This window comes from Protopterus annectens, chromosome 1.part2 (genome assembly GCF_019279795.1).
Source record: "Protopterus annectens isolate FY-2018-M chromosome 1.part2, PAN1.0, whole genome shotgun sequence".
Classification (NCBI taxonomy): domain Eukaryota; kingdom Metazoa; phylum Chordata; order Ceratodontiformes; family Protopteridae; genus Protopterus; species Protopterus annectens.
In genome coordinates this window covers 327,222,779-327,234,895 of record NC_056727.1, presented here as the reverse complement: position 1 = coordinate 327,234,895, position 12,117 = coordinate 327,222,779, and positions in this window count along the sequence as shown.

The following is a 12,117-nucleotide window of genomic DNA, read 5'->3' as shown; positions in this document are numbered from 1 at the left end:
TTAAAGAGATATTAGAGATTACGTGATTACAGACAGTGAGGTGAAATGCAGTGATGTCTTCATATGAGGCAGGTGCTGATATTATAGTTATAGAAGGATGAAGGATGGAGAGAAGGAGATTATAAGAAGAGTGCAGGTAGGGTGCCTTCAGGTAGCTTAGGTGAGTAGGGAGGAAAGAGAAAGAGGTACAGGAAAAGTCTGCAGAGATGAAGTGAATACGGTAAGGTAGTGGGAAAACAAAAAAGGAGCGGAGTAGGAGGCTGGAGGGGCTGTGAAGTGTAATCTAGGTTAAAGGGGGCAAGTGAAGTATAATGAGTAAGTTCATTCATGATTGGCATGGGAGCAGGTCCAAGATTTTGTAAGTTATTCCTTTAAGGAGCATATAAGGGTGGGTAGGTTAGAAATAGTTTTGGTGGTCAAAGGTAAGGAGTTCCATTTTTTTGCTACTGAGTATGAGTATAGGCTTTGTCCAGGGGATTTATTTGCCTTATTTATGGTGAGAAGTTGTCTTCTGATCTAAGAGTTAGCTCTTTTTGGAAAATTTGGAAAATATATGTTGATTAAAGGGGTAAGAGTTGTGCAGGCTAATAGTTTGTGTATGATTTTATGTATTGCTGTGTATGTAAGTTGAATGTAGGAGAGGTGGAGGGGGAGCTCCAGCAGAGGATGAATTAGTAGCAAACTTGGCAATTTTGTTGTAGCAGCTTTCAAGTTTGTGTTTTATGGAGGATTGTAAACTGGTTATAATTGGTGCCCTATAGAGTAGGGAGGGCAGAAGGTAAGTTTTGGTTATAGTAATTTTTGTGGGTGTGCTCAGAAAATGTTTGTTTCTGTACATCATGCCTAGTCGTTGATGTTTTGTTTTTTTATCGCTTTGGATATGGAGGTCAAATTTAAGATTATCATCTATTATGACTCCTAATAGTTTGGTATGGTGGACTAATTCAATTTTAGTGCCATTTGCCAAAAAAGATTTTGAAAGATGCTTTGTTAGGGATGTGAGTTGTCTGGGGTAAAGAAGAGGAGTTTGCTTTTTCAGGGGTTGAGTAAGAGTTGTGCTGTTGTAAGCCAGGTTTCATTGGAGATGACAGCTTGTTAAGTGATTTCTTGGAGGTGAGTTAAGGTGTTTGAAGAGAAGATGATGACAGAATCATCTGTATATTGCCTTCACAAGAAGATGAATGTAACTTATTGATAAAATATTGAATAGTAGAGGGCCAAGGATGGATCCTTGTAGGACTCCTGTGGAAGTGTGAAGGTATGCAGAGATGGATCCTTGCCATTTTACAGCTTGTTGCCTGTTAGTAAGGTAGCTAGAGAACCACTGTATAGGTGGGGATGCTAGACCCAGGGGGATAAAGTTAATTGAGGAGTTTACTGTGAGAGACCATGTCAAAGACTTTGGATAGATAAAGAAATACTACAGATACAAGTTTATTAGAGTTGCAAGCTTTACTGACATTGTCTGTAAATTATAGTAATGCAGCAGAGGTGTTGAGACTTGGCCGAAATCCGTGTTGCGTATTGGTGATTAGCTTATTTTGTAAGATATAGTGGAGAAATTGTTGATGTATACAGCATTCAAGGACTTTAGAGAGGGGAGACAGGATGGCTATGGGATGTAAATTTGTAATGTCAGTGGAATTACCTCCTTTATGTAAGGAGTAATATGTGCCATTTTCCACAGGTTAGGGACATAGGATTCTGTTATGGATCTATTAATAAGAATGGTGACTGGGTATGCTATTGCATCTGCAGCTATATTAGGTATTCCAGAAGAAGATTGTCAGCTGAGAAGGAACAAATGTTTTAGTTTACACAGTAGCTTTTTTATGAGAGTTATAGAAAGTGGTTGGAAGGTAAAGTGGCTGCAGTTGTCTGTATGTGTACTGAAAAGTTTGCAAACAATGTAAGTTTTGTGAAGGAAATGTGCTAGGATCTAAGGTAGGGGAAGTTGGCTGTGTGGAAGGGAATGTGTGAGGTGAGTTTGAAGTTAAGTTGGCTATGTATTCTATGAGTATGTATTGAAATATGTAGCTCTTTGAAGAGAAGGAATGTCTTTGTATGGGCTGGGATCCTTTTTTGTACCTAGGCTGATAAGAGAGGATATGAAGGACCAAAATTTTTTAGGGTTGTTTTTATGGCTATCTTGTAGCTGAGTATAAAAATACTTTTTATCTCTATTAACTTGTTTCTCGATTTGGTTTCATAGCTGTCTGAATAGTTGCAATTTTTGTCATTTTTAATCTTTTGCCAGTTAGTCCATGCTTTACCTCTGTCTTTCATAAGGAATTTCTATTGTTTGATGAGACATGGGGTATGGCTGTTTTGAATTATTTTTGTACAGTGTGGGGCTAAGGTGTTAAGACTATTTAGAAATGCTGCACTGAAGTATTCAACTGCATCATTTAAGGGGAGCCTTTTTAGGATGGACCAATTAACTGCTTTCAGAGCTTCAGTGAAAGACTCCTTGGAGAAACTGGAGAGATTACGGGTTAATTTTGAGCTTATGTTCCTTTGTTAGTCGTGTAATATTCCCGTGGGTGTAAGCTGGCAGGTGGTCACTTAGTGTACCAGGGATGGTACTTCAGGAGTTAAAAACCAGTGCAGAATTGACTGTTGGGAGTTATGTTTGCCATATCTTGATGGTATATTAATAAATTGAGTTAATCCAAAGCAGTTCATGCTGTTGATTGCTGAATTTGCAGATATAGACTGCCACTCACTGTTTACATCACCCAGAAGGATAACTTAATTAGTGATTTTATCTGCTATCAAGTAGTGGGATGGTGGGATATATAGCATAGCAATGCATATGCTCTTGACTCAGTTAAGTTTAAGGAATGAGATTAGGATTTCTGCTTTTCCAAAATTTAGGATTGTGCTTGTACTGGGAGTTACTGTTAGCATATTTGGGAAGATTACAGCTATTCCACCTGCTTTTTTATGTGTTCTATCAAGCCTAATAGTATTATAAGCAGGGGTGGTATTTCAACATCTTTTATTTCAGGCTTTAGCCATGTCTCTATTGTGGATAGGATGTCTGGGTTGTGTTGGGTCATCCAGGCATGAAAATCTGTGATTTTGTTGTATATGCTTCTAGTGTTCAGAGCGACTATGTTTAAACTTTTAGGGTGTATTCTATGGTTTGGGATTTGATTGGGAACCTGAGTTGGGGTGGATGGCACCACACTGATGTATGGTGGAGAAAGATGGCTTGTTTATTACGGCATTTTTATCACAGATCAGTAGAAGCATTATCTTGACATTGGGACTGACATTTTCCAATATTTTGGGCTACAACAGTGGAGCGGAATTATGGTAAATAAACTTGAAGAGATTTTTGAGCAGCTAGGGGGAAGATGGTAGATAGGTGAGGATGAAGTAATGGTTGGGGTATGCTTATTTATTATTACCACTGGTGGGGATGTTAGGAATGAGAGGAGGAGGATGAATAAGGTGATACAGGAGGGAAGCGGCATGCTTAGTGTTGTAAAATCTTGTAGTATGGTACGGTGAGGTAATGACCAGTGTTAATAGTGTGGAGAATAACTAGGTTTTGATGGGGAGGGAGAAGAGTGAGATTTAAGAAGGAATTTAGAACAGAAGGGGTAGAGATGGTATAACGAAAACAGTTTGTGATTGGATAGTGCAGTTAGGTATGGGATAGGAGGAAGAGTAGAGGGGTGGAGTAAAGTGTAGAGATGATAATGAACATTGAATAGTGTTATGCTTGCCAGGACCAAGAACAGAAGATGTGAGACAAGCCTTGGAATGCCTTAATGTAAGGAAGTATGGATCTGTTTTTATTCATGTTGATACAAATGATGTCACCAACAAAGATTCTCTGACTGTCAATGGGGAACTGACAGCCCTCTTAGATAGTATAGCTTGCACTGGTGTTAGGACGTATTTTTCAGAAATCACTTATAGAAAGGATAATCAGGTCACTGTGAATGACAAGATTTTTGGGGTAAATACCTACATGGAAAAGAATGTCCTGTTTTAAAAAAAATGGAAATGTGTAGAGCATCCAAGCCTAGTTTTGGGCACATGTGTTCAGACAGGATGGTGTGCATTTGTCAGGGTGGCCACGGTGGTGCAGCAGTTAGCATTGCTGCCTCACAGCAAGAGGTTCCCTGGTTCAATCCTCGGCTGGGGTGCCTTCTGTGCGGAGTCTGCATGTCCTCCCTGTGGTCACGTGGGTTTCCTCCGGGTGCTCCAGTTTCCTCCCACATCCCAAAGACATGCTGTAGGTGGACTGGACACACTAAATTGGCCCTAGGTGTGAGTGTGTGTGCCTTCTGGGGAAGGTTGGGTGCTGGGCTGGCAACTCGACACTGTAAAAACTCCACTGCCAATCATGAGTGGTCGGTGATCTGCTGTGGCGACCCCTAACCGGGAAAAGAAGAAGAGGGAAGAGAATTTTTGCAGCAGATATTTTGCAGTATTTGACAAACACTAGGCAGGATATTTGTCAGGTCGAAAATGTAACAGTTCACAGATAGCAAAATTTGATGCATCTCTGATGGTTGTTAATGGTAGGAGCATTAATAATGTTTTTTATTGGAAAATTTTCTATGTTCCACAAGACTGATGTTGTTATTGTTTGTGAAACATGGCTAAAGAACAATGACTGGAATCCAATTCTGAGAGGGTATAAATGTTTTTACTGTAACAGACATTCTAACAAAAAATCAGGTGGCGGTGTTATGATAGGAATTAAAGTTCGCTATGAGACCTGTGATTATTACATGTTCAGTGATAATACCAATACTACAGACTGTGTAACTGTGACAATAAAGACAACCCTGGAACATAACAATTATTGGAGTGTACAGACCACCAAAATCAAGTGCAGATGACCTAGAGGAATTCATACATTTCTTGCATGAAACACTTGAGGGAATAATAATATTAGCTGGGAACTTAAATTTACCAGACACAGACTGGAATAATATTGATTCAACAACGTTAGTAAGGAAATTATTCACAGCATATATTCAGGAACAACAATTGCTTCAGATTGTAAAAAAAAACTACCAGAGGATGGAACATACTTGCCATTGTTTGTGTTCCCAAAGAAATTAATGTAACTTCAAGTCAAGTTTTGCCACCATTGATGTGGAGTGATCATGGGGTTATAAAGGTCAATTTGTTGCTAGATAATTCTGCCAAACTGAAATCTAAGCAAATGCACAGAAGGTTAATTACAGATTATATGGAAGTGAAACAGTCACTGTGTAAAACTAACTGGAGTGAGGTGTTCAGTGGAAAACCTGCAGATGGAATGTGGAAAGTTTGGAAAGAAAAACTGAGTGCAAAAAATAAAAAAAAAATGTTTAACATCAGGATCTAGGCATACAAAATCAGGGGAATACATATTCCATAAGAACAAGATATCTGATTAAGGTGAGAGACAAAAAATATAAGAAATGGAAGAGAGGTCGAACTACAACTTTGAAAACTGAAATAAACAAGATGGACTAACAGATTAATCATAGTGTTAGACAAGATCAAGAAATTTTTGAATAGAATTTATATAAAGATATTGAGCATAATAGGAAACCATTTTATAGATACATAAGATGTGGAAGGAGTAAAGACACACAAATTGATAAACTGTGTGCAGATTCTAAACTTTATTCTCAGACACAACAGATTATAGATATATTTACAAAATCTTATGCAAAACAGTTTGGCTCCACAAAAAGGGTGATAAGTTGTCCTAGTGACATCCAGTTAACTCCAGATACTGGAATCAATTAGATTATATTGAAAAAGAACTGCACAAACTGGATCCAGACAAAGCACAGGGAGGAGACAGAATTAGTAACAATGACCTGAGAACACTTCAGCAAGAACTTACACTACCATTATATTTATTATTCACTAGGTCATATAAATATGGGGAGATTCCTCAAGATTGGGGACATGCGCTTATTAAGCCTGTCTTTAAGGGGAAAGGGGAGTAGGACAAACCTAGAGTCACATAGACCTTTATGTCTACTTTCATGTTGTGAAAAAATAATAGAGAAGGTAATATTGGATAAGTTATTGTCAGAAATGGATAGGTTGGGATGTGAAACCATATATCAGCATGCATATGTTGAAAACAGATCTATTACCACCTGTAACATGATGTTCTATAACAATATAATAACAGCTATATGAATGTAAAATTGTGCTGTGATGTAATTTATATAGATTTAACTTCAGCATTTGATAGGGTCATACCACTGATCAATAAATTAGTACAACTAGGTATTGATGTACTCTTGATAAGATGGATAGCTCTATGGCTTACAAATAGGACATGGCAAGTATCATACAGCAACTGGACAGGTGAAATCCTTGGTTACAGTCAGGGTGTCCCACGGCACTCTATCCTAGGTCCTAACTTGTTTAGATTGTATCTTTCAGACCTAAATATTTCATCTGAGGTGTTCTACAGTCTATATGCAGACAACCTGAAATTGGGTAAACTAATTACATGTGTTACAGATAAGGCATGTCTGCAAAATAACTTGACTAAATTGATAATTTGGGCACAGGAGAATAACATGGTGATAAATACATGAAAAACTAAGCATATGAGATTTGGGAGATCTAAATTGAAAGGTGAATATTTAATACAGCACACAGTGATTGAAACTGTAGACTCATTTAAGGACCTGGGTATATGGGTAGATTCAGCTATGAGTTTTTCTAATCATGTCAACCAATTGGTTAATGATAGTTATAGAACTATAGGTTGTATAAAAAGATTTATAAAGTCTAGAAAATAAAAAATAATGAAGTCATTGTTTGTTAGTTACATTAGACCCAAACGTGAGTATGGAATAACAATACTGAAACCCTATAAGAAAACAAGCATGAGTAAACTGGAAAGAGAATATACCAAGGGCATCCATGGTTGTGAAAATTTTAAGTTATTATGAAAGACTAAATGATCTAAACATGTACAGAGTCTCCTACAGATATCTAAGAGGAGATCTTATTCAGGTATATAGGGCATTTAGAGACAGCTACCTCTGGGAATGTCTGGGGTTATCAAAAAGTACTAGAGAATCATCAGACAACCTATGTAGAAGATCCTATGAGAAGTGTACTAATTGGTTCTCTGGTAGAGTAGCCGATGCATGGAACAGACTACCTAATTACATTAAAGCAAGTACTAGTTTAGATATTTTTAAGAACAGCCTGGACACTTATTATGGGAACAAGTGTTTTGGTATACTGGCAAGCTAGAAGGGCATTAATGCCCGTGCTTGAAATATCTGTATGTTTGTATGTATGCAAGTGTAGATGTAGTGGGAGTGGGTGGGAATTGGAGGTTGGGCAGGGGAGTGGAGTGAAGCCCAGGCAGAGCAAGGACTGAACACAGCAGGTCAGCCCACGGTGGAGCAAGTACCAGGAAAACAGTCTGTAAAACTGCAGCAAGACAGGAGATAAGACAAATCCTGTCAATTTTGAAGACAGTAACACAAGTTGCTAGATTGCTGTTAACATACACCTACATTAACTGCAACAGACAGTATTGCAGTGACTTTGGCTTGAAATGATGCTGTAGTTGCTGGAGAAACAACGAAATGAGGGGAAGGGCCAATCAGGTACTTCAATGGAATGCAGTTACATTGCCCCCCCCAAGATGGTTTATAGGTTCATAGGTTCATAGGTTGGTACTAGGCTATCGGCCCTAGGGCCTATACAAGCCTAGCCATAAGAATTCCCTGGCTATTTCTTCCCACAATATTTACTTCCCTGGACCCATGTCTAGCAGGGTGACTGGCATGATCCCCAGGGTGAATTTCCTTTCTCCCATCCAATCATCAAGGTTCCTTTTGAAGAAGACCAAAGAGGCACTCTGTTTGACATGTATGGGCAGTCTATTCCAGAGTCTGGGGAGTCTCTGGGTCAGGAATCTATCCCTCCAGCATGTTTTGTTTATTGTGATGACAAGATGTAGATCCCTGGAGCGTGTGGCTCTGAGGGATTGGGATTTCTTTAAGTGTAGCATGTCCAACAGCTCTGGGTTTGACATGGCCTTGTATGTTAAGCAGAGATCACCTCGGAGTAGACAATATGCCACAGAGTATAGCTGGAGTTTTTTAAGGCGGTCAGCATAGGGCATCTGCTTTAGGCCTGCAATTCTTTTAGTGAGGTATTTCTGCTGCATTTCCAGTTGTTGCAGATGTCTTGAGTGGTACATACCAAATGGGGCATTGTATTCTATAATGGGTCTAATGAGGGATGAGTACAGTGGGACAATGACCTCCTTTTTTCTGGATGAAAAGCCCTTAGTGATGAGGTGTGCCACGTAGAAGGGTTTCCTGACTGTTGTGGCAATGTGGTTATTGAAGGTGAGACCACTGTCCATCTGTGTCCCTAAGTCTCTTATCACACTTTTGGTGTTTAGTGTACTGCCACCTATGTGATAATTCATGGGTACATGGTTTTTCCCAAAGGGGATAACTATACATTTCTTGGTGTTGAGCTTAAGCCCATGGCTCTGGCACCAAGCATCTGTTTCTGTAAGGCCCTTTTGTAGAGTATTTACATCATTTGGAGATTCAGTAATGGCTCCCAGTTTACAGTCATCTGCAAACTTTGTTAGCCAGAGTCCCTTAGTGTTGGCCTGTACTTCAGAGAAGTAGATGCCAAACAAGAGAGGTCCCAGGACTGAACCCGGAGGTACTCCACTTGTCACTTGTCTGGAGCTGAATTTGGAGTCAGCTACGTTTACAGTGTGGGTTCTGTCAGTAAGCCAGTTGGCAACCCATCGAGTGACGTAGGGATTAATGCCCAGGTTAGTAAGTTTATCTATGATTCCAGAGTGGGGGATGGTGTCAAAGGCCTTGGCAAGGTCCAGATAGGCTGTGTGGACTGCCTTAACCTCATCCATGGCTCTGGAGACTGATTTGAAGAAATTAATACGGTTCAGGAGACAAGATCGGCCCTTCACGGAACCAAACTAGGTGGGGTCCAGTGTTTTAAGGTTGCCAATGTCTTTGTTTATAAGTTTCATGATAATACATTCCATGGCCTTGCAGATCAGGCTCATCAGACTGATGGGGTGGTAATTCCCGGGATCCAAGGTTGATCCCCCCTTGTGGAGTGGGATAACTGTAGCTGTGCACCACTCAGTGGGCACAAAGCCTGAGGTGAGGGTATGATTAATCATGACACTTAGGTGAGGTGCCAGTTCACTTTGTAGTTCATGTAGTACACACCCTGGGATGTCATCTGGTCCCATGGATGCTGTATTCTTAGCTTTGGAGAGTGCATTTTTTACCTGTGTGGCGGTTATTACCGGAATTTGACAATCTTCCAGTATTGAGATGGGCTATTTAGGGGGTGAGAGGGGGGTGAAGTTGGCACTGAATCGATCTGCCAGGATATTGGAAATATCCTTGGGATCAGTATATTTAATGCCATTCTGTTGTAGCTCAGAGCAGAGGTTTACCATCAAAAACAATCGGTGAAGTAGAATGTTTATGGATACATAGACAAGGTCTTTGAAATCTAAATACTTGACATGAGTCACAGCATTTAATTGTATTGTTACAGGCTTTTTTGACTTTCCAGGGAATTGTTACACTTCTAGAGTAAAATATGTTAAAGTGTAAATTTAGCAACACCTTCAGCAGTAAAAGGCATGTGTTGGGGGTGGGGGGGTGTCCCTCCAGCAGATTCAACACTACAGTATGGAAGACACTAATGCAGAAGTAAGGGTAAACAAGTTTAGTTTGATTCTTAGAAACTGCCTTACATAGATTTTCACTGAAGGTATTGTTTATTTTGTACTCTTGCAAATGGAGGTGCAATTCAGCTGTAGAAGGTCCTTTGGTAGTGTGATTATATTAACTTTTGCAGCAGCAATTGTCAGACATACTATGTGCTCAGTACGCTGGGAGACAGAGAGAGAAACAGAGAAAGGGAGATTAAATTAATTAGGATTGTTTGATGGTTGAACTGGGTACATAAAGTACTGTTTAATACTCTGCTGCATTAAGTAATGTTTGGCCACATAAGTAGGACACTGTATGTCACAGTTGTGCAATTCTGCTTTATAGCCTTTAAACAGGAGCATAAGGAAGCTAACAGGAAATATGTCTAAGTATGCAAGTTTGGGATTACCAAAATGGAGGCTTCCAGAGTTTAGAAGGACAGACGGAAGATAAAATAACTAACAACAGATCTGTGTTGGCATGCATGTTTGGGATTACTGAGATGGAGGTTTACAGATTTTAGAAGGACAGATAGAATGTCTGTCTCATTTCCCACTCTGCTACACAGCATACAGTCTGTAAATGTGACATTTAAGTACATATAAACATGAGCTTCAAACTAGAAAGCTTCAGCAATTGACTACACACACACACACACACACACACACAGATATATACATACATATATATATATATATATATATATATATATATATATATATATATATATATAAATATATATATATATATATATATATATATATATATATATATATATATATATATATGGGAACACTTCACATAATCGAATTACTGAAATCTTGAATTTCATATGGTCGAGACCATATGATCGAGATTTCAGTAAATCGAATATGTGTAGTGTTTAAAAATAAGAGTTTACTTACCTTAATACATTACGTGCACACACAGGCAAGGATTCTTGTATGCTCTGTGTGTACGTAATGTTTTATTTTTTTTGCGGTGTTGACAGGAAATGAGAAATCTCCCGTTTTGCGCTTCCGCATACAGCGCAAGATGGGAGATTTCCAATTTCCCCACTGTAGCGCGATCTTGGAGTTGGTATATTTAAGTGGGGGGGGTGTGGGGGGCACAGTGAAGTTTGTCCTTTTTTTTTTTTTGGTTTCGCTTCAGAAGTTCGAGTTTACGAAACTCGATCTTTTGGTTTCGGTTATTTGCAGTTCGAGATTTTGTAAATTCGAGCTTCTGAAGTGAATCCATATATATATATATATATATATATATATATATATATATATATATATAATACATATACATATATAAATAATACATACATATATCTATATATATATATATATATATATATATATATATATATACTCACACACACACACACACACACACACACACACACACACACACACACACACACACACACACACACACAAGTGTATATTATTTCCTTTCCTTTCCTGTGAAAGCATAGCTTTCCTACCTCTAAAATCAGGGACAAATCCAATAATCAGGGATATTTTAAAAAATGACAAACTAAGAGAATGTGAATTTACAAGCATTTCCTGAAGTAAAAGAAGTATATAACTCTAAGTTATTTTCATTATTCTTTAAGTATAATCCACCACCTATTTTCCAAAAATTGCCAGTTTTAGGAGGGATTTGGAGGGACAGAGCCAAATTTTGCACCAAAATCTTGGATGTCCATTAAAATCAGGGACAGCTAAGAGATGTATGTGATTGTTGTTTTACTGAAAAGGAAGAGGGGCTCATTTGAGCCAACAGGGGATGGGTTGGTATAACAATAGATGATGACCAGTGGTAGTATCAAAGGCTTTTGGAAAGTCCTTGCATGTTATTATTAAGGATTATGATCATTTCGTCGATCATAACCTGCTTACTTTGTGTTTGAGACATGAATGGCAATTATCATGGCATCTACATCAGAGACCCAATCATAATTCTTTGTAGTGCATGGAGCTTTATCTGTTCCATGTACTACTTGTTACAGGGGGAAAAATGCGTTGTGTTTCCCAGGGTTTCAAAGTCATAAAACATTTAATGAGCACTGTCAGAAAGACAGTGTCACACAGTCTCTTGTGGTTAAACTCCCCTCAACTGTCCAGCTTTACTTAGAATGTCCAGATGTTTGCCTCATATGTCTGGTCTGTACCTCATGAAATCTTTGGTTTTCTGACAAATCTCTAGAGATTGAAGTTACTAAATAATGACATACATTTGAGTTTCAAACTTTGTATTCTTCAGAAAAAGCAGTCAGGCTATTCAAGTTAATTCCAGCTATATTGTAAGTTTAGAACAGGAAGTCAAGGAAACATTACCAGTATGAACAACAGACAGAAACAAATCTGTTTTTTTATTCTGCCACAGTCTTTGC